Source organism: Phasianus colchicus, chromosome 4 (assembly GCF_987193195.1).
Source record: "Phasianus colchicus chromosome 4, bPhaCol1.hap1.1, whole genome shotgun sequence".
In the NCBI taxonomy this organism is placed as follows: Eukaryota; Metazoa; Chordata; class Aves; order Galliformes; family Phasianidae; genus Phasianus; species Phasianus colchicus.
The window spans coordinates 23,827,487-23,850,030 of NC_143439.1; the positions used below are offsets into that span (position 1 = coordinate 23,827,487).

The 22,544-nt window shown below is 34.3% G+C and overlaps 1 long non-coding RNA gene across 7 annotated transcripts in view; it reads left to right on the forward strand.

Moving 5' to 3' along the window:
- Nucleotides 1-22,544, forward strand: part of LOC116237983 (uncharacterized) — a 342,684-nt gene that overhangs the window by 72,617 nt on the left and 247,523 nt on the right. For 6 of the 7 annotated variants that reach the window (XR_016465937.1, XR_016465941.1, XR_016465938.1 and 3 more), the window contains exon 3: nt 5,787-5,853. This is a non-coding gene — a long non-coding RNA (uncharacterized LOC116237983). Of the gene's footprint in view, nt 1-5,786; nt 5,854-9,027; nt 9,461-22,544 lie in introns of those variants that run through there. The other variant, XR_004168846.2, reaches the window with a different exon arrangement.

The following is a 22,544-nucleotide window of genomic DNA, read 5'->3' on the forward strand; positions in this document are numbered from 1 at the left end:
GATGATTAAACATTGTGCTAGATTAACCAGTCAGTGTAATCCCCAGTTAACCATGATTTTTTTTTTAGATTCTCTGATGTCTAATAAGAGGAGAGCTTATACTTTTAATTGTGGAGATGTCAAGAAGGCTTGTGTGATCAAAATTGTTCTGCTTTACAGTATTAGTTGATCTAACAAGGTATTACTACTCCATATAAACACTGTCTTGTCTCATAATGCAGGTAAAATTATCAATTAGCCACAAGACAGAAATCTATAACATAAACAGCATCAGAGTATCCCATCCAGCTCTGAGGCCCCCCAAAAAGAAGGGCATGGAGCTGTTGGAGCAGATCCAGAGCAGGGCCACAAAGATGATGAGAGCTAGAGAATGAAATGCTAGAGCATTTCCCCTATGGGGACAGGCTGAGAGAGCTGGGGCTTTTCAGTCTGGAGAAGATTCCAGCAGGATGTTATAGTGGCCTTCCAGTATCCAAAGGGGCCTACGGGAAAGCTGGGGAGGAACTTCTCACAAGGGCATGTAGTGATGTTTTTTTTTTTTTTTTTAAGATTTGGTGAGGAGAACCAAAAGTAGAATTGCTTCATAGTAGTCAAATCAATGTGGCTGTTCAGCTTGAATAAATAAGCAAGAAGCAATGTCCATCTTCTGCCTGAGGCTGCGTGACTGATTAGCAGAATAACTGCTTAGGCTGTAACAACATGTAACACGAGGATATGTTCTAAGAAGTGTATTTGGTTTACTGAAAATCTCATGAACAGAATTTCTGTTTCAAAAAAAAAAAAAAAAGTGAAGTTGTCATTAAAAAAAATGGGTGTGTTCTGAAAGTTTACAATAATATCATTACAGAAACTGTACTGTCTAAGTACTTGAAGGTTAGAGTGGATTACAGTAGACTTTGATTAAACATGTCTAAGTGTGAAGTAAGTAGAACTTCTGTTTCACTAAAATAAATGTTCAAAGGACTCAGAAGTCCCTGTAGTTAATAGGTATTCTCTGAAAGAGGACAGTTAGCTGTCCTTAAGTTTTATTATCACATATGCTATTAATTATTTCTGCAGTATATTTGAATAAAGCACTTGTTTGAGTATCTTTAGTGACTAATTCCAGCTTTGTATTGGTGGCATTATGAAATTGTGACATCTAGAATAATTTTATCTGTTGTTGACCTTTTCTGAAGATGTTTAATGTGTATGACTTGGAGTAATTCCTTGATAAATGCTATGCAGATATTTAAACTGCTTGATGAATTAAGGCCTAAGGGAGATGTTTAGAAAATGATCAGCAGATGTGTGTCAGCCTGAATAGTTCAGTTTGGAAGTTTAGATCTCTACTTGTTGTCAGAAAAATTGAGGATCAGCTAAAGGAAGACATCTCCATGCAGAGTGCTGCTGCTTTCCTTGTGTCTGCTTCCCTTCATTATTGCCATTTTCATTCTTCAGTGCTTCTGTCTCAGATCCTGTCAGTTCTCCAAAGCAGAGACTTTGCTCCATTTACACTGTTAGGTACAGGACTGTTACTCAGCTCACGTGTGTTTCTGTAGCTAGAGTTGAAAAATTAGATGGTAAGGTTTGTTTACACCTAGGGATACTAATTAAAATTACAGGTAAAGTTATCACTTTTTGTTATAGGTGTAGAGGAATTTTCCAACTTCCTGTTCATCACCTCAGTAGGATGAACAGATGACCTGTACTGGCCCTTTATGAATCTAAGTGCTGAGGCTTCAAGCTACTATTATTGAAGTTCCTTTATGCTTTCTGCCATATTCAGGTCTCTTGGGGATTTAATTTTGTAGTGAGGAGGGGAATAGAAGAAAGGATAATGATAAGCTGTCAACGTTTAGGATGACTGCTGCTTCTAAGTATGCTCAGAAAAGTTTCAGTTGAATTGGAGTAGCTGTTTGCTTTCCCATATGATATGAGTTCTTTGCCTGAAGATCCTGCCCTGCGTACTCCTCTGACATGAGGTCATACTGAAAGCTCTGATCCTTCGAAAGATCAAGCAGAAGCAAGTCAAAGGAGGTGATACTTTGCCATTGGTTCCAACTGTCATGATCTATTATGTAATTTTAAGTCAAAAACATGGAATATCTTAGCAGGACGTTTGGTGTGTTTTAGATCTGACATGGTTTTTGATATCTGAAAATGCCACTGCCTTTGGAATCTATTGTAACACCTCTTAAAGCTATTTCCAGTGTCATACAATATAGTAAAGAGAAATTCTATCTGCTCCTGTTTTATTATAATTAAGAGTATTGCAAAATGTCAACAGCACTACTTATTTATGGAAATACATTATACTGATGAACCTGGCATCATACCTGAACAGACAAACTAAAATGCATGGGAATCATCCACAATATAAAGCAAGCACAGATCCATTTCGTCACTTCCAGACAAAGGTACAAACAAACAAAAACTAATCAAATAAACAAACAAAAAGAAGATATATAGAACACTTCTGTGACTGTTTCAAGACTGAGTATTTCCAGTTTGGTATTACTGCAGTTAACTGATTTTGTGCTCTATATGGCTGAAGTGCTGCATTGGAACTTGTAGTTCTGCTCTCACAGTCTTTTCAAGGTGATTTGTTTCTTTAGGCGCTCAGCTTGGTGCAGTCCCTGTCAGAGTACAGAGGGACAGGCAGGGAAATGCTTTGTGCCTTTGCACTCTCCTTGCATAGTTTTAGGATGTGCTTAGGGCTCACACTGAGATGGTCAAATGCAAGCTCAAAAATACGAAGTACATCTTTTCTGAAAATAAGAAATATCCTTCTCATGTGCTGGTCAGAGATGCAGTCAAACTGACATATAATAGGTTTTGTTAATTAAAGTATATATCTATATATATATTCTTCAAGTACATTGTGGTAGTTACGGAGGAATTACCTCAAAACATGCAAGAGGAAAGCAGGCATTCTGAGGATGTTAAGATCGTTGTGTTTAATACTTGAGTTTTGCTGCCCTAAACATAGCATTTTAAAGTTTAGAAATCTTTGCGTTGGCCCTGGAGTTCTTTTTTTTTTTTTTTTTTTTTCCCCTATGCTTTTTCTGATGCGTTGTGGATAAGAATGCAATTAATACCAAAGGAAATTTTTCTCTTAGGTAATTTTTTTTTTCCTCTGCATAGCTGGCACCAAATGGCTATAGCATCTTATGTTCCACAGCCTCTCTAACTTTAATTGTGAAAGACGGCTACAGAATTACAAATGTGAAATACAAATAGACAACAATAAAGAGTATGCCTTAAGGAAACAAACAAAACCAATCAACGAATGTTACCAGCAACAAATAGCAAGCTTCAATGCATTTCTACTGGTTTTAGTAAAACTTCTGTGCTTATTACCCTTTACTCAGTATTTATCAATTATATCAACCTTAAAGTGGGAACTAAATTGCTTTTACTATCTATGAAGATGAAGAGCAATCCATTTATCTATACGGAGTATGAGTGGTGAGTTTCTATCAGAATCAAAATGCATGAAGTTCAAATATCACTGAAGCATACATTATCCCTATTTTGTAATGTTGATGTTCCAGAAAAAGTGTGAGCAATGAAAGTGACAGGAAGCAAGGTTATGTTGTGTTCACTGTGGGTAGCTTTTACCTCCTTGTGTGGGAAAAGACTCGGGGAGCTTTGTGTTATGGATATGGAATGTGAGCGCTGTGTGTATTGAGCAGTATGGGTGAATACTTAAAAACAAACAAAAAAAAAAACAAACAAAAACAACGCAACCTAAACCAACTAATATGGGAACTAATACAGACTAAACCATCTACATAAACTGTTACTAATGGTGGCCTACAGCAGCCATCAGGGATGTTGTTCTACATCAACCATTTAGAAATATCTACTAAGAAGTTTGTGTGGTTCAGCTTACCCTGAGTGGTCTCCTCTGCCAGTCCAGAACCTGTAAAGTTATGATGGTTGAGCTTGCATTGAATGCATTTTAAGGGAATGTCTTTTAAGGAATATTAGACAGTCCAATATTTTAGTCTCCTAAGGATAGTAATCTTTGGTCAGATACAGCACACTTGGCTAGTCTTAGTGGACAAACTATGCAAGAATCATCGGCGTGTTTGGGGTAGAACTTGGAGCTATGCCACAAATGCAGTTCCTAGTCTTGATTGTGTCTTTGGGATAGTCATCAGCAATGCTTCTGTGAGCTTCAATGTGCAGTATACTTATGTGAATTTAGATGACATAGGATAAATTCTTAAAAGTTGATTCCAACTTTGTATCTAGATAAGTAAATTCTTTGGAAAGAGTTCATAAAACAACCAACCAAACAAACAAAAAAAGCCCTGAAGTAACCGTAATGGAGTAAAAGAATGTGACACTGAATAAACCCTGCATGTGATCATAGAACAGTTTAGGTTGGAAAAGAACCTAAAGATCATCTAATCCCATCACCAACCTAACACAACCAAGTGCACAACTAAACATTGTCTCTAAGTGTTGTGTCAACACATCTCTTAAGTATCTGTGCAGATGACAACTCCATCACTTTCAATGGAAGCAGATGACAACTCCATCACTTTCAAAGGAAGCTTGTTCCAGTGCCAAACTACCCTTTTGGTGAAGAAATTCTTTCAGATATCCAATCTAAACTACTTCAGCTCAACTTTAGGCTGTTTTCTCATAACTGCATTATTGATATTCTTTCTACAAATATATTCAATCACACTGATCAGGCAAATTAGGCGTTTAAATCTGCAAGTTTGTTTTTCAACAGGAAACTTTAAAAATTTGCTTTAATTTTTTCTATCTTAGTTATTTCTCATAGTAGTTATGTGCTGATGGCAGAAAAACTGCTATTTTCATAAAGCATCTGTCACATAAATGTTTGGAGTTTGGTCTGTGAGCCTATCTATCCTTTCATTCTTTTTCTTTTTCATTTGAGTGAACAAATTATTGAGGCTTTGCATGACATTTATCCTTCAACTGAATGAAAAATTCATTACAGACACTAAATGGATATGGCCATACTGCTATCCCTGAAATAACACCGCTGTGTGAGGGAATCTTTTGTCCAATATTTTTTTTTTACATCTTTGCAATGAAATTAGGACCCATCATTTCTTCTATATGATAATGATAAATATTCTCAGCTATTGAAAATCAGTAGCATTTTATAAATGCATGTCATATAAACTCAAATATGATTTCCTTTGGACTTTTAAATCCTGCTTTCAGTACAAAGACATATCACGGATATAGTAAATTAAAGCTTCCTTACTGAAGCTATTTTGTCTACTGTTCTATCACAGTCCCGTATTAATACTTTATCCTCTTTAATATTATTACATGATGCAGACTTTATTTAAATGGATTTGACGGGGCCTCTTGGTTGGCCTGACAACCGGAGGGAAAAATTAATGTTCTGCATTTAATCTCAGCTCAAGGCGCTAAATTATTTTGGAGGTTGAAGCTGTCATGCATATCATGCTAAATTATTGAATGTAATAACTATTAGCTTGATGTCTATTTATAGATTCAAAAAGAATGTTTACTTCAAGCATCTTCAGCTAATTTTGAAGGGAACATCTCTTAAGTTTTTCTCACCTAGTACAGTAGTAATGTGTCTCTTACAGATAGAACACTGGATGTTATTTCACAAGCAAAGTAGACGTGGTGATGGAGTAAACAATCTTCAAATAAAATAAAATAACTTTAACGCTGATGGGTTATGTAGTTCATGGCCTGTGAGTCATATAAAACTTAACTACTTCAATTGAAACATAGTTAAAAGTTATTAAAGGAAAGATTTCCTTGTTTTTATTGAACAGATGCAGATCCTATGGAGAAACTGAACCACTAAACATGGAATTCAGAAATGCAGATTTAAGGCTCAAGGTCAGTGGTTTGTTACTTTACAAATATAATATGCTGTAAGAAAAATGTAATGTGGAATATGTGAACTATATATATTTTTATCAGTCTAAGGAATGGTACAATGGGAATTGCTATACTAGAGCTTGAGATAATTTATTCTCATACATATGATGCATGTTTTCCTAACTTTGCTTCTTCTCTGCTGTCTTTATCTACCTTGCTAAGTAACATCAAAGTTCTATTGTAGGTCCAGCAGGGTTCTTTGTTGTATGAGCAGTTAATGCAATAGACTCTTTTTAACATTAATATAACCAGAGCAATTGCAGCATTACATTGGCATTCTGACAAAACATAATGATCTGCATCCTTATACAAAAGCCCACATAAAAATATTTGTGGGTTTGCATTATTTTGAACCAAGCAAAGGCATGGAGTCTTGGCAGCAGTCTTTGCCACTAAGAAGACTGATAATATTCTAAGATACATTTGGTGAAGTATTGCCAGTAGGTGAGAAGATGTGATCCTTCCGTTCTACTCAGCATTTGCAAAAAGGTATTCTAAACAAGCACAGGTTGTAGAGTATGCATGCAGATCCATCCAGAAATTATAGAAATTTTCAACATGCTTTGCATTTTTATTGTTTTGTTTTGTTTGGATTATCTGGAAATTCCCTAGAAGGTTGACTCGTGGTTTGTTGTTTTTTTCCTCTTGCATGTGAAAGTATTGCAGCCTTTTCTGCTGGATAAAATTACAGGGTGTTTGAATGTAAATAGAACACTTATAGGGCAGTGAATGAATGGCTGTGTGGTGGTGAGCACTTAAACCAGAGCCACTTCTAAATTTGTGATTGAAGTAGGAGCTATAGTTCTGAAAGTGTAGAGGGCTCAGTCTCAAATCAAAATTATAAATAGTCTGTAGTCTTCTGTATTCATCACAACTGGCATTTTGCTGTGTACTGTGAATTGCTGATTAAATATATATATATATGTGTGTGTATATAACAGAGCAGTTTTCTGGATACAGTATATGTTATGCAATTGCGTGCAATGTTTCTGTCACTTTCTCTTCTAGCAAATCAATGTGTCATGCCACTGCTGAACCAAAACAGAGTATTGTCTTCCTAAGCAAATGGGTATCTCTTCCAATCTTGTTATGTTAGTTGAATGAACTTATTATGATTAAAGTATCTTTGATTTGGTCAGCAAATATGTCTTCAGATTTCCTAGCCTGCTCCTTAACTGAGCCTTTCAATTGCATCAAAACCATTCCGTTGAGTAGAAATGACTGAAGAATACATTCATGTTTTGCTCACTGAGACTCAGCCTTATAGAAATAAATAAGGAAAATGTCTGAGGTTGCTGAATTCAACCCTATTTGCTTTAAAGTCAATAGTAACATTGCTATCAACTTCCTTGGGATCAGAAACATTGTATATGAACATGATTTCTCAAGCTATTTCACTAATTAAAATTGATTTTTGGGCTTTTGAGGATTAAAGCTGCTAGACACAATGTTGTGGGTTTTTTTTTTTTTATTGTTGTTGTTTTTGTTTTTTTTAAAATATTTCTGTCCTTTAAGCCCTGTTGCCCTATACAAGAGCTGCGCTGGAAATAGTGGTAAATCTGATTCTACTTTGAAAACAACAAAAATACTATGGACAACTGTACAACAACTAAGTACACAAATTTGTTACCAGCAGATTTTCACTGAACTTAGTACAAAGCATTTGTAAAACTGTCAGAAGCAATGTTAGTTGTTTCTTTAATTTCTTAAAAAAAAAAAATTCTGTACTGTGCACTCTTCTTGGACAGCCAATTTCCCACTGTTCTTAGTGAACAGTGACTTAAATTTAGTCATTTCAGAAGGGAACCTTCTGAATTAAGTAACATGTTTGTTCCTTCTCACAAGAAAAAATCATACAGCTAACTAACAGGAACAAGATGTTTCTTTCTGCATTCATCTAGAAGTGTTTGAAGTCTGAATTGGTTAATTCTGATTCTCAGCTTCCCCAGTAAAACTTTCTAGATCTAGCTTTTTTTTTATTATTATTATTATTTTTAATGATTTATTTTCAGTTTGAATAATCGTGGTGAAGTTCATATCTGAACTCAGGAAACTCTCTAGACTGCAAACTAGTATTACTGTTGAACAATTTCAGTTGTCTTCTTTTTGAATATTTCCAGGAATTAAATCTCTTCATAATCTATTTTGGTTTTATTTTGGTCAGATAAGCGCAGGCTGTCAAGTGTATGAGCAACCTACAAATCTGCACTAGGAGGGCATACTGAAGCATGTTGAGCATATGACTTGTTTGTAGTGACTGCTTCAATGAAATTGAAAGTTTTTCTTAAGTGGGATATTCTCAACCAAATACTCAAAATTCCATCTACTTTATGTACTTTTTAATATTCCACTCTCTTTCCTAATTATTACTTAGGCTACAGTAAGGAGAATTAGACAACATGAGTGATTTTCCTGCTCACGAGCTTGAAACAAGTGGATAAATTGTCTGGGGAAGTTTTGAACCCTCAGTCAGGGGGTGTAAGAAGGGGTTAGGTATATGTCTTAGAAAGATTTGGGTGTTCTTGATCCTGTTTTAGGGCCGGAATATGTCCTGGATACCTCCATTAAATCTCCGCCAGTACTATTTTCTGATGGTATTGACTGACATAGCCTGATAGTGTGTTAGTGTGAGAGTATAATTAACAAAGAAGAAAAATAATAGAACAAACTTAGGACAGTACAATATATTTCTTTAATTTGTTGTTTAGGGGTAGGAAATTTATGTTGTTGTTTTTTTTTTTCAACCTTATTACTACATAATAAGAAGTTATACTTGCTCTGTTGATAAACTTCAACTGGACAAACAAAACAATTTGGAAGAAGTTACTGCTGTCTCCTTTTAACTAAAATACTTGATCCATAACGACACTTAAAGTTATTCAGTGAACCTGAAATATGAATTGTTAAGTCGTTGCAATAAGCTAAGTTTTCTTAGCCATGTGTCCTGAGTAGCAGTAAAATTTGTAGACATCCAGGAGGGTATCAGTCATTTTGTTATCTTATAGATATGGTATGTAATGTTCCTTCAAGCACCTAAATTTAACACTTTTTTTTTTTTTTTTTTTTTTTTTTTTTACTGATTCTGTGCTTAGTAAACATTGGGAAACTTTGGTGTTTTGTTTTTTTCCACAGTGCTCAATTTTAGAGCTGGTTCTCTTTAATGTTTTCGTAAATGACTTGGATACAAGACTCAAAGGTATACTACATAGATTAGCAGATGATATTAAATTGGTAGAAGACATTTATTCCCTTAAAGGATGAGAAGCACTGTCGGGAGATCAAACTGGAGAACTGGGCAATCACCAACTGCATGAAATTTGACAAGAGCAAGTGCAAAGAACTCTGCACCTGGGACAGGACAACTGTTGTGTGAAAAAGGCAAAGAAGTTTGACAAAAAATAAACCCTCTTGTGTTCCAGCTAGTCTTTGTCCTTTTCTATTTTTTGCTTATGAAAGGACAACATCCTTCATATTTCTGAATATGTATTTTCATATTTCATAGGCAGAGCATACTGACATTTCTATGCTGACACTTTTCTGTGCTCTTAATTGGTTGAACTAAGCTCTCTGAGATCAGCAAAAAAGGTATCTGAATGACAGTGGTCTATTAAAAAGGATTAATAAAGTAGCTATCTCTGCATTTTAATGGAGTGGATAGTCTACTAGTGAAACATTTCAGGATAAGCAATTCTATTGCTGAAAATCCACTTTTTCAATGCTCTTTTCATTATATTCTATCATTTCACACTGTATTTACAGTTACCTTTAATTCAAATTTCCTGATTAGTAATATCTAATTAGCTTTAATTTCTTAAAAGTGATCCTCCTATGCAGTCTTATCTTCTGTTGACCGACATTTGAAGTGCAGGTCTGTGCTGAAGAGCTGCAAATGTCTATTCAAAATCATTGTGTTAAATGGATTTAGTGCACATCCTTTCTTGGAATGAAAAGTCAGCAAAAAAATAACATTCCTGTTTTTCTATTGAGCAACTTTGAGGTAGTAGTCTTAAAAAAAATAGAGGAAATTTGAATCACACAATGCAAGGAGTTGATTATTGAGCTTTATTAAGAAATTTGGATTGTATAATTGCATAAGGTGTGATAATGTCAGTGAATCCAACAACATGGACTGAGGGATTTCATGCCAGCAGAAGCTTCTCCTCAAGTGGTTAAGAAGTATTACAAGTTAGATTAGATGTATTGTTGATGAGATAATAGTTGTGCCAGGGGGTGTTCAGATTGAATATTAGGAAAAATCTCTTCCATGAAAGAGTGGTCAAGCACTGGAATAGGCTGTCCAGGGAACTGGTAGAGTTACTGTTCCTGTAGATGTTGAAGAACTGTGTCAGTGTAGTGCTGAGGGACATGGTTTAGCAGACACGAAAGTGATGGGTCAGTGGTTGGACTAGATTATCTTAGAGGTCTTTTCCAACCTGAATGATTCTCTGATTTCATATATTCAGTTGCTCACACTGCACTAGCAGTATTAGGGAATAAAATCGGAATGTGACCTTAAGAGTAGATATTCATCCTTTGTGGTTGATATTTACTTTTATTTTTTTTAAAGGAAGTTTACATGAAAATGATATTTGTATTTATATTGACTGGCTAGGAACATTCTGGACTGAAACACTAGCAGCTGTATGGCTAAAGATACTACTTCTAATTTTCTTTCTGAATGTTAGTTTTCCTGTAGGTAGAAAAAAGGCTTCTCTTTGGTATTAGTTCTGGCTCATAATTTTATTTTATTATCATCAGGGCTAGAAGTAGAAATTGTAGACATTCTGAGGAGGAACAAGAATACAAGTCTTCTTGAGTCAGTGAAGGTACAGGAATTAATTTATTTAACACGCAATATGCAATCCAATTATGAAACTGGTAAAGAAAGGGGAGTGAGACCATAATTTGTGGAAGGAATTTTTGAGAGATTTAAAATTGAAACAAGATCAATAAATTTTAGAAATGTTTTGAAAGACTTGAGATTTTCACATGACATACATGTAGGTTTTGAGGTAGGCAGAAACCTTATTGGGAAATTGTTAGAACTGTACTTGAGCATTGTGTTTTAAGAAAAAAATACTGCCAGAATATTCTGACTGTGTAGAAAAAATGGGAATTTGCTGCAGAGAATGAGATCAGACTATAAAAATGGACAAGATTATAGGACATTATGATTATTGAATCTAAGCAGCACTTAATGTTATAATCAGAAATATTTATAAGAAAAAAAGTAGATGATTTCACACATCATGTATTAAAATATTGTCTTAACCTGCCCAGTTTTTGAACAGGTAATTGTGAGAAGTGAGAGAGGTGTGCTGAAGCCTTAAAGTAAAAATGGAAAATAGCTAAGGAGAAACAAAACATATATATTTTTTGCAGCAGAGGAAAGTAATTGTGAGAAGTTTTCTATAGATAGTTCTGTCTAGTGACTAAATTATATCATTTTGAGCACAAAAAAATGTTATATGCTTATAAATTTGCACAGTCATGCAGAAACCAATACTCTTTAGATAAAGTTTAAAAAAACATACAGCCTCATCATTTTAAACATAGGCAGGTGCTTGTGTCTCAGCTTGCACAGTGAAGGAACATGCTTACTAAATATGTCTGTGAGCTAGATGGAATTGCTTGAGAAAATGATATTCAAGCACAGAAAATGAAATTCAGACATTACTATAATAGAACAAGAGGAACAGCTGTAAATAAAATAAAACTGTAGAGGAAAAAAACAAACTGCATGAAAACGTGGAAATAATCTAGGAAAGGCCAAATTATCTGAAAGGAGGTAAATGACATGATTAAGCAAATATCAAAATAAATATATAACATCATTCAAAATCTAAAAAATAATATTATTTATGTTAGCATGCTTAAGGAAAGCTTAAGGCCTTGGTCTACAGCCTGAGTGTTACTGTATCCTGTGAAAATGATTATTATTATAACAGTAGAAAAATATGTCAGATAGCCACCCTGGTGCGTGTAATTTGAAGCACAAATTCTCAATTGAATACTAAAAATGTTAAGTTCAGATCCTTACGAGTTGTCCAGTCAAAATACAGGACATCAGGGAACATTTTTAGCATGTGCTACTGTCAACGGAAATGTTGCTTATATAGAAAACACAGAAAAGGGTACTTGATTATATGGTGAACTTGTTAAAAATAGAAGAAACTCCAACTAGATTATATGCTATAACAAGTGTCAGTGTTACCTGAATCTTCTGTGGCTAGTAGATAGTATATGTAACTGTCTTGTTGGACGTATAATAGAATATGGGTGGAACATGCTATTTTTTCCTGGGTTTAATTATATCTGTGATGTACTTAACTGAACCTGAGGTCACTAGATTAGGATGTGTTAGTGACTCGTTTTGTAGAAGAGTATTTGGAATTTTAGCAACCCCAAAGAGCATTATTCATGGGAGAACTATCTTGAAGGACTGAGCAAAAACACAGAATAAAACTGCTGATGTACATCTTTGATATGGACAATGCTGTCAGCAGCTATCTGAGGACTTTAATATACATGTTGTTTTAGGAAGACATTTTTTCCTTTCAAAGAAGGGAATGATTAGAGCTAGATTAAGTCAGACCTTGAGATATGGAGATTCTTTCCTACCTCTCATGTCTTACGTTTGTTTAAGCAATTTTCTTTTATGTACTCAATGAAGATATATATAAAAACATAGCGACATGCTCATATTCAAGATTTTCCTTGATTATCTTCACCCAAAGTACTGCAGGGTGATGTTTGCAGACTGGTATCTAATACTGCAGTGCTAATTATGAATATTTTTTCAAATCTGTATTTTCTCTTACATGTCAAGGGATTAAAAGCTTTTAAAATGTCAGATATCGAATACCACAGATCTTCTTTCATACTTTTTTTCTTAGCAACAACATAAACTTTTTTTATTTTTCCTGCATCTGCTAGTTCAGCTGACTGTGTCTGCTCCTATAAACAGGATAGATGAAAATAAATTATCAAGAGGCAGGTGTGAAATCTTTCTCCTTGTGACTAGTCCTCTTAATTATTGTTAATTATCATGTCAGTTCCATGGACAGGACCAGAATGCTGTTTTGGCTTCAGGTTAGTCTGGTCTGAGTCGCTCAGCTTAAGGACAAAATGAAGAAAATTTCTTGAAGATAATTTTGAAGCTATGTACTTTGGGATGCATATTCAGCTGCTCACTTCAAACATCTCAAAGTCTCTACTTTGGAATCAAATTTGTCCTGTTGCATGACAAGAAGCCAAGGAATCTTGAATTTTATTCCACTGTTTCTTTGCTCCACTGGCAAGATAAAGTAGTCATGCACTTCTGAATCTGGATCACCAAGCATTCTTTACATTCTTTTACATTTACTAGTACATGTAAACACAGAATCCCACAAATGCAAATGCAAATTTATGTAATGCTGCAGAAGTTTAACCTTATCCTTTACATCTTTTCTGTGCCTTTTTTTTTTTTTTTTAATTCTGATGAATGGTATCTCTTTATCAGCTTTTTATATGAAATCATCCACATCAAGATATAGTAAAAATCCACTTATATTTAGCATATAAAACCTCTAAAATCTCCACCATTATCATTTCTGGATTTTTGAAAACAGAATCCTAATTTGTCAAAGGGAAAATTTAAACATTTCATTGTGGCTGTGCAACAAGAAAATTGAAATTTCTCCACAAATTCTGAATTATGATAGATTGATTTTGTAGAGGAGGCATCTTTAGATTCAGTTGCAAATTCACATAATATGTTTTTACATGTTGAAGTAGTGTTTTATTTCATTAGAAGTCCTGTGAAGTTGTATTAATGTAATGTTTTGAAATTCAGTGGAGAAAAAGCTTGGACTGACAATTTTAAAGGGTAGAAACATCACAAACTCCATCTAACTGTATTTGAGCCTCTGGATGCATGTTCATATTGTCTAGCCATGGATGTACAAGACTGCATTATTTCCAGGGTAAAAGAGATCAGGGTATTGGTTCACTCACTTTGTGACAGTGGGTATGACAAATAACAAAGTATGCCCATGCCTGCTGATTCATATCAACTGATAACTTATGTTCATTGGGAATGGTCCAGTCAGTTCCTTTCATCATGCTTCTAATTCAGTGGCCTGTGAAATCAGAAATATCCAAGTCATTGTCATAAAAATATGTATCTCATGAATGCACATTACAATGAATAGTATTCAGTTCAAGCTGAAAATAAAAGGTGAATTTTATCTTCCAAGAAGTGCTTGAAAGGAAGTTTAAGAAAAAATGATATGTAAATGTGACTGAGGTTGGTAATTGACTGTAGATGCTTGTCTTCTGGGAAGCTGAACTGCAGCAGCAACCATAATGCTAAAGGCTATACCTCTGTGACCTTTCCCAGAAGATTATAAAACATCAGTATTCTGAAATCTCAAGTGCTTGTATATTTTGCTTCCAAGAGATTGGTTTGTTTAATTATATTTAATTTATTGATTGATATCAATTTAATTGATTTAATTACATTTAATTATAGTGCTCAGATTTTTATTCAGAGTACTTTTTTAATGATTGTTAAAAATATTTGTCATATTCAAGATGGAGTACTATTCATAAAGATCAGTGGCAACACTGCTGTACACTTTAAACAAAAACTGTTCTCCCATCTGTTAGACCCTCCTTTAAGTAAGGAGTAAGTAATTATATCATATTGAAGCAAGAAGTCAGTAATGATCCAATTTTTCTGTGAATGGATGAAATGCACTATTTAAATCAAGTTTTGGTTCATTAATAAGTCAACAACAATTCTAGTCATAAAATAATGTTGCATTTGCTCAGTTAAGCATTTGGAAGCCAGGAAATGGCAAGTCTTGGTTTTATGGGATCTGTAACATCACAGTTCCTGGATGTCTCAGATTGTGCTCTATGATGTTCAACCGTTTAACTTATAAATGAGATTCTTTGTTCTTTGTGTCATTTAGGATCCATGGCTACACATAAAAAGTAATCTGTGTGAGATAAAGAAATCAAAGCAGTACTGTAAGGAAACAAATCTTTCTTACAAGGAAAAATTATAGCTTATTTTCAGCATTATCTTTTATAAACTCCCTGCAAGTAAATATTATTCTTTCATATTATCATGCAGTGTCATGATTCTTCCTACATACAAGCTATGCTTTTTAGTCTGTCTTGAAAAGGAAATGACCCTCTGTTCAAAGAAGACTGAATAAATTATGAATATTTGCAATGATGCATGTGAAGTCAATTTGTTTTGATAGTTTTGTGTTTTATCCTGAAGCCCAACAACTTTGGTTTTCTATTTGTGATTTCTAGCATCATAAATTAGGAAGGAACCAAAGATGAGAGCAATCACTTTGCTAAGAAAGTGAGATTTTATGACACTAAGCTACCATGAAGTGATATCTAACATTCTTACAATGTGTACCTCCTCTCCTTCAAAGCAGAGTTAAGTAGTAGAGATAGGCAATAACGCTCATATTACAATAAGTGGTATAGAACTGGGAGTGAAGGAATACAGGAAGTCTTTGATTCTATTACATTTTATCTATATTTTACGGTAGTTTAAACTCCACAGTGATAATGGCAAGGGATAAATATACTGTATATAGTGACTGACAGCTTTTCATAGTTTGGTTACTGTCTAGGTGCTGGTTCTTTGATGATTGCAATTCTGGTTTATTTATTTTTGCCTAAAAGAGAGCCAGAACTCAGATTTTCTTACTCACTAATTTAGAAAATTTTAAAATACCTGATTTGGAGCTACAGACACCTTTTTTTTTTTTTTTTTTTTTTTTTGAAGAATAACACTGCTTTCTAGATATGTTCATGCCTATGATTAGAAGCTCTTTATGTATGCATCTATCTCCTTTAGCCCTACTGCTTCTGTCTGAGAATACCAGTGCTATTAAAGTGACAAAAGGATATGTTGTACTCCTAGGGGAAGTAATTATAGCAGTACAAAGTTTGCTATTTTATAATGCAGTACCAAATATTTATCATTGTACTAATAATAAAAAAAAAAACAACTATAAACTTTATGTAGTTTGTAGAATGTAGCAATAAATGAACTCCTACTGCAATGAAAAGCTAACTTTTCACAGGACCCAAAAGAAATCTGTTTTAACAATAGCTAAGTCATTATACAAAACACACAGGATGTGTGCAGTATTGTGCCTTTTTTTTTTTTTTTCTTTCCCCCCCTTCGCCAGCAAAAGGATTTTATCTATGGGTGTCATTACAAGTTTGGCTAGACCATTCTCAGGCCAAGCTTTAATTTTTAGAGTAACTGTAGCAGAAGGAAGATGTCACATGTATGTATAACATAAACAATACTCTCCATGCTTTGGATAAAGGTATCTGACGGGTGACATCAAAGTCTTGATGTGCATACCTGAGGTATCAATGTAAAGGAATATTTTACTAATCTGCAGTTATTTGGAATTGTCTGGACTGTGGCAGTAAGAAGACAGATCTTTCATGCAAGTGCGAAAATACCACCATAGTGCTTCACAAGAGACAGCTATGGTATTTTACTTGTATTTTCTTCCTTTTTAGCCTTTCCTGTGATAAACCCCCATTAGCATTCAACCTAGTCCTTGAAATTGCGAACTGTACATGGTTAGATTTACTGGGCTGATAAATTACTTGTGCTAAGCAATGCTCTGGTAGTCTTTACCGCCTTGCAACTTAATGAATATGGAGATTATGCTTCTTTGAACATGTATAGCCACAGGAGAGATACAGAACTAGCTCAAATTGCATGTGCTGTTCATGCACATAACGCTAGGTATTTGTTCTTACTACTTCAGCCAGTGGGATGGATTGTTCAGAATACAATCTGACACATCTACACTGCTTAGGCAACATGTAATTTCTGTGCTGAGGTGGCATCTGAGACCAGACCAACGTTCACCAGTTCATGTCTTGCAGCAGTATCTGAGCTGTGGGACAGGGGAAGAATGATGAGCTCTCTGACAGTCTTCCCTCAAAGCCACAGTGCACTTAGCAGAATTTCAGTGGGGGAAGAGTTTGTGTCCCTAGATTTGGTTATACACTAGTATGTGGGTGCTGACGAGCACCTGGATTTTTTCTTCTGGTCTAAATTCCTCAGAAATTTTGTCTGCTGGCTGACAGAATTTGAGGGGTAACATAACAGACTTTCAATATGGTTTTAGTACAGAGACCATTTAAAAAATCCAGTCTGCGTTTCTTCTAGCAAGCTGTGAAGTTATTCATTGTCACTCTGTGGATAACATTTATAGCCCTTAAAGTGAGGTGAGTAGAGGGAAAAAAAAAAAAAGGCATAAATAGGGATAAGCATGTAGTTTCAAATACAGTACTGCAATTTCAATATACTGAAGTATATTATTAGTTGATAAAATCATTGCCAGTGGAAAAAACAATCTAATTTCATTTTACCTGCACAAGACTAACACTCAACACTGTAAACCAGTAATAATCTGACCAATACATTCACTGCATTTCTTGTATTAAGCTAATATTTTTAGCAAATAAACATCAACAAAGATACATGTTTGTTTTGATTGTACACTGAAGTACTATAATTAACATCCAGTATAGTTTCTTTCTCTTTTTACCTGCTTCTAATATTATCTTGCAGAAAAAAATGTCAAAAGCTTCTTGGTAAAATTTGGAATAAAAAATATTTAACACTGCCTATCAGTAGCACATCCCGAAGTACATTTACTTTGCACTTAATCAGTGTATGTGTATTCAGTAACAACAATTTTGACTTTTTGGAATACTCGGTTGAAGCTCATCTCTGTAAATTTTCAGTTAAAATCTATTAGAAACATTTTTCAAGTGCATTACACTGGAAGATATATTGATTGCATTTATAAAATTTATAAAAATGTGTTTCAGGCAGGATGGAATAAAAGCTGTAACCAGGAGGTGGAGGAGATTGCACATTTAACTCCCAGATGGGGGCAGCATTGCTTTAAAATAAAAAAAAAAAAACAACAAAACTACCAGACCTAGGCATTCCTGGACTGGTAATTAAACTGCTCACTCTGAGAGAAGTAGATAGACTCCCAAATCAGACTAATAAATCTGATGTGTGGTTAATAACACGTTAGTCAGATCAGTCAGATCAGCATGCCCTATAATGACTGTTGTTGATCCATTTGTCTGTTTTTACAAAGTAAATTGATTTTAACCACAGAATCATCAAAGAGAAAACTTATAAGGAAAAAAACAAGAAAAAATAAGCAACCAGCAATGTTTACTTCTTCTTTAGTTCTAATGGATAATTTGTCCTTAAAATTAGATTACTATTAATTTCTTGACAAGTTTAACTCTTTAAATTGCAATTTAAAATACTCTTGAAACATCAGCCTTGTGTTTTCCTCATATTTCTTATTACCAATAATTCATTATGTAACGAATTATAAGAACAACACCGGTGCTGTAGAGGTTACTGAGTTTACTGCCAAGAGCCTGTTAGTGCATAGGCTTCTGGGCTTTTGGTATGGCTGTGCATTTTTGTTTTCCATAGCAAGAGAGGAATTCCTACTCCATTAGTCAGGTGTTTATACATTATTCCTATTCCTCAGAGGGCTGCTGTAGCTGATGGAAAGTCATCTTTATTAATTCCGGAAAACAGGGAAAACAGAAAATGGTAGTTGACTCAAGAAAGGAAAAATTCAATGGGCAATTAAATTATATTTAGTATGTTACAGGTACAGGGAATACAGATCTTAAACCTGTTTCTGGTGCTTATGGTTTTGTAGCTTGGTGTCATTGTTTTTCTTCAGTTTATAAAGTGTAGTTGCCACTCTTGGTACTATCGTAGTGTAAAAATAAGAGATTCACAAGAAGTTAATGAATTTCTGAGAGCAGTCAAAGGTAATTTTTTTCTGGCATGTTTTTCCACAGCTAGAGGAAAGGATGCAGTGAGAGGAGACATCCCGTTGCTGCTTGTGTAGAACTGCTAGATTAATTAGTGTTGAAACCTGCTGTCAATTCCTTGTTCATTTGTTAACTAGAACAAGCCATTTTTTATTCAGTCTGAAAATGAAGGTGTGGCAACCACAAGATTTGCATTTTTCTTTTTATTACCAAGAATGATGATCAAAGCTTTGTAAGAATAAACGTGTGACACTTGCAGAAAATTTCTTCTTTCAAGCAGGTTAATTGTCAACTATGAAATCCTCTCTTGGGGAAAAAACAAAAAAACAAGCTGTAGAAGTGTATGTATTTTTTAAAAACTCTGCACTTGCACACAAAAAAGCTGTTTGTGGAAGTATATATATTCCAGTGTATATTGACATAAAAATGTCTGGTAATAAAAAATACGTGTCAGTTGCGCAAAAGCCCTCAGAAGCATGTTACATAAGGGATAGAGTTGTGATTATGACCAATGGGAATATTACACATTTCACCTCAAAAATAGATGCTCACACAGTTCTGTTTTGATGTTTTGCATGCAACAAATGCTATCAAAGCACTCATAGCAAAGGTTTTTAAAGTTTGAGTGGAGATGATGTCACCAGAGCTAACACACTTACCCCTCCTCTCACAATAATTATTGATAAATTATATTAAATTCTAAAGATGTTATCACATAAGCACTACTCAAGAAAACCCATATGCTTCACATTATTTGCCCTAGATATTGTTGACTCTACATGTTGTACAGATTCATAAATGTCACTGTTTGCTTTGGGCCATCTCATGTAATAAGTGTGTGCATCTCTGTTATGATGAAGGGGACTGATGTCTAGATAAGGCTGAAATCTTTCTGGATGGCTGAACAAATTAACTGTTGGGCTGCCTGCAGCAGCAGGAATAAAATTATATTACATTCAACCTTTGTGCAAGAATTGCAATAAGAGTAGTTTTGAGCTGCAATTAGAGAATAAATCAAAATACTTCCTAGAGAGAAAAAAACCTAGAGGCAAAATGTCTAAGTACCTCATTCATTTTGTGTATTTCATATCTGTATCTACAGTGTAGTGAGAAGTATAATTACAACATACAAAGGCATACCTGTTTTGTAGTCAACTTAGCTGATTAGCAATGTCTCAAAGATAGTAATCTTTAAAGTAGTAATCATTTCAGAATAATCATAGTCAATACTAAAGGTAATAATCATTTCAGAAAGATAGGGAATATCCAAAGAGATAAGTCCATTCTGGTTTGGTGAAAATAAGACTAAAATTGTGAGAATCAGACATGTAAAATGCAAATTAATGTTCTTTAATATAGTACAAGTGACATTAAACTTGAGCATTCTCTCTAGATGGGTATCTCATGTACTCTTGTACATATTATCTATAATCAGGCTTATAATTACACTGTTGATGAAGTTGCTGTAAAAATATTCTCAAAATTATTCATAAATTAAAAGATGAATCTGAAGTGTTAGCACTTTTATTTGATCGTGGTGGATAGGCTGAATGTGTAACACCAGTTTATAAAGTACCAGTTTATAAAAAAAAAAAGTGCTTTATCTTATGTTGGCTTCAGGAATATACTTATGAGACAAAGTACTGCAGATGTTTGAGGAGATGAATGGGTATGCAGAAATGTAAAAAATGGAGGATGTAACAGAGTACTAAATATTAGTATACAAGAGAACAGTATTTTCTTTCTCTCTTCCCTTTCCATGGTAGATACTTTTAATTGAAAAAAGTGAGCTATAAAAGATAGCTTGTTTAGATACTCAAAATATTCCCAATGTTTTATGCATGCAGGTTGATTGCAAATGTATCATGACTAATTTATTTCTCGATTAATGATAGCACATTAACTAAAATATTTGTCTGCTTGGACATTTTTTTAGATAGTAAGCTAACTCTGGTTCTGTGCAGCTGCATTTCAATTTCTGCAAAAAGAAATGTTGTTTGCAGAATAAACATGATATATGAGATTTATTCTGGTGAAACTCCATTGACATTGGCGGTATCTGAATTGATTGATGATGAGGGGATACCTGTATGTAATTCTTATTTTTTGGGATGTGAATAATATTCACTTATATGTATAGCAAGCAGATAGATGGACAACGAAATCTTAGGTTCAAAAAGAGAATTTTTGCAGGGTAATTTTTATACTATGTTTGCTATGTTTCACACTTAATAAAGATAATCTTCCTTCTTAGATAATTTTTAATACCAAAGCATAACAAATTGTTCAGTTAGATCCAAGACAGATTATGAAAAAATCTACACGCAGAAAGATACAAATACCTTCATAGCTGTAATTCATTTAATCATAGTACCCTTTTACAACTTTGAGTCAAGGAGGAGCAGAAGGCAGCTATTTTCTGTCATAGATCCTTTTGTACTTAAATATAACAGAAAAAAAGTTGGGAGTGTGTGGTGGGATCAATGTATTGCATTTAAGTCTTTTTTCCTAATCTTCAAGATATAGAATCATGCAATTATCTTTGTTGGAAAAGTCCATTAAGATCACCAAGTCCAACCATCAATGCAACACTTGACTGTCAGTTTATGCATGAAAAATTCAGAAGAAACTCCCTTTACTAGTACTACCAATTAGTATAAAATGTTCTGACTGTAAAAGACAAGAATGAGAACCCTTGTTAGCAGTATTTTAGCCAAGCAGATAGATTTAGGTGGAAAAAAGGTATTTAATAGTAAGGGACCTTATCACCCTAATGCAAATATCTAGGGTCACTGTGGATGAATTAGAATGTTTTCACAGGAAAAGCAGTATGAAAAATCTTTACCTAAACAAAGCTCAGTTCAACACAGGTTTTCTTCTTAAGGCAAAACTCAGCCAGGTGTTTTCAGAAGGTTTGCAGGTACAAAGCTTTTACATTCTGCCTGGATGGCATACATTCTAATATTGGTGCTACTTTCGTATGCTCTGTATTTTTTAGTGGTCTGTGAACTGGAATGAAGAGAAATGTCATTTAACAGCTTCTCAATGTGGGAAAATTAAGCTCTGGGAGACTTTTTGTTTGTTTCAGAAGTCATGAATTAGAACAAAATTTATAAAACCTCCCTAAAGATTTTGTTCCAACTGAGCTCTGAAATGCTCAAACTATTTCTCAGTTTGCCTATTTAAAAAAAAAAAAAAGAAAAAAGAAAAAAAGAAAGAAAGAAAAGAAAGAAAGAAATGAATGTCTTTGAGATCTACATTTTTGTGTTTGACCAATTTCTATTACGATGATTCATTTGTTACCAAAACTTTGGTGATGCTGACTTTCCATTTTACTCAAAAAGTAAAAAATGCTTTGCATTTTTAAACCTGTTGTAGACCGTCTGTAAAGTGATAAAAGTACATTCTTTTTTTCCCTTTAGCTTTAATAATGTTATGATTTTGTGGCAAGACTTGATAGAAGAGTAAGGCAGAGAGAAAACTTAAGCTTCATTCTCCCCCTCTCCTCCCCCCCCCTCCCCCAGATAATCTGATCTTAATCCAGAACAATGCATAAGTAGAAACTGCTTCCACTAAACTACCTGGTGTCTTACCAGAAGTGAACCTTTCCATGCCACAATGAGAACTTGAAATAAAATCTGTGACATTGATGGCTAACATTTCTGGTAAGAGGAAAATACCAGATATGCAATGGGAAAATTCTCTTACAAATTCATTCTGAAAAAAGATTTTCACTGCCTTAAGTGCATCTCATTATGTAAGAAATTTGAATGAAAACT